Here is a 1,171-nt window from a genome sequence, read left to right on the forward strand (position 1 = left end):
CTTGGAAAGCATTCACTTGTTCATTTGTTCCCCTACATTCACCTTGGTCATGTCCCAAAGTTACACAATTCTCACATATCCCACTTGGGATTGATGAGGATGCCGTCATGGCATTAACATGATGCTTTGATGATTTTGAGTTTTCCTCAAGTCTAGCCATAGCTTGTTCAAACTTCAAGTTGATTGTGTCAATGTGAGCACTAAGTTGAGCACCCAATTGAGTAACGGAGTCCACTTCATGCTTTCCTCCTCTAGTAGCCTTGCGAGGCCTACTATATTGTGAGTTATGGACCGCCATTTCCTCAATCTTGTTCCATGTTTGATTGTCATCAACTTCGGTGAACATTCTATTCGATCCCATATTGAGAATGTTCCTAGAATCTTCATATAAACCATTCCAAAATTGTTGTACCAAAAACCATTCGCTAAGTCCATGGTGAGGACATGAGCGACAAATTCCCTTGAACCGCTCCCAAGCTTCATACAAAGACTCTTCATCCCTTTGCTTAAAACCCGTAATTTGAGCTCTTAGCATGTTAGTCTTTTCCGGTGGGTAGAATTTTTTGTAGAAAGCTAGAGCCAACTTCTTCCAAGAATTTATTCCAAGGGTGGCCTTATCAAGGCCCTTCAACCATTGCTTCGCGGTGCCGATTAAGGAAAAAGGAAATAAGACCCATCTAATTTGGTCTTTAGTCACGCCCGTTTGAGAGATTGCATCACAATAGTCGCAAAAGGTTTCCATATGAGAATGAGGGTCCTCACTAGGCATCCCCCCAAATTGGCTCCTCTCAACTAATTGGATGAAGGCGGACTTGGCAATAAAATTTCCGATTAGATGTTGCGGTGTAGGAGTACCATTTGGTAGATTCTCCTCGGTGGGTACGGAGTGTGACGAGAATTTAGGCATTGTAGGTGGATTTTGTTGAGTATTGTGTAATGGGTTCTCTTCTCCTTCTATTGCGAAAGGATTGACAAACTCACTAGTGGGTTGAACAACTTCACTAATACCTCGTAAATTCCTCCTAACAAGTCTCCTATTTTTCGTCAAGGTTCTTTCGATTTCACGGTCAAAAGGTAACAAATCACCTTGTAACCTTCTAGGCATGCAAAATATCAAACAACTCGAAAACAATTAGAACAAACCTTGAGGAGTTTTACTTCCTCAAGGCGA

General features: G+C 41.7%; 1 non-coding gene across 1 annotated transcript; it reads left to right on the forward strand.

Moving 5' to 3' along the window:
* Positions 1 to 428: 428 nt before the first annotated feature.
* On the forward strand, positions 429 to 535 carry LOC141618135 (small nucleolar RNA R71). Its single transcript, XR_012531309.1, has one exon. It is a non-coding gene; the product is annotated as a small nucleolar RNA R71 (small nucleolar RNA).
* Positions 536 to 1,171: the final 636 nt, after the last annotated feature.

Source organism: Silene latifolia, chromosome 1 (assembly GCF_048544455.1).
Source record: "Silene latifolia isolate original U9 population chromosome 1, ASM4854445v1, whole genome shotgun sequence".
NCBI classification, from domain to species: Eukaryota; Viridiplantae; Streptophyta; class Magnoliopsida; order Caryophyllales; family Caryophyllaceae; genus Silene; species Silene latifolia.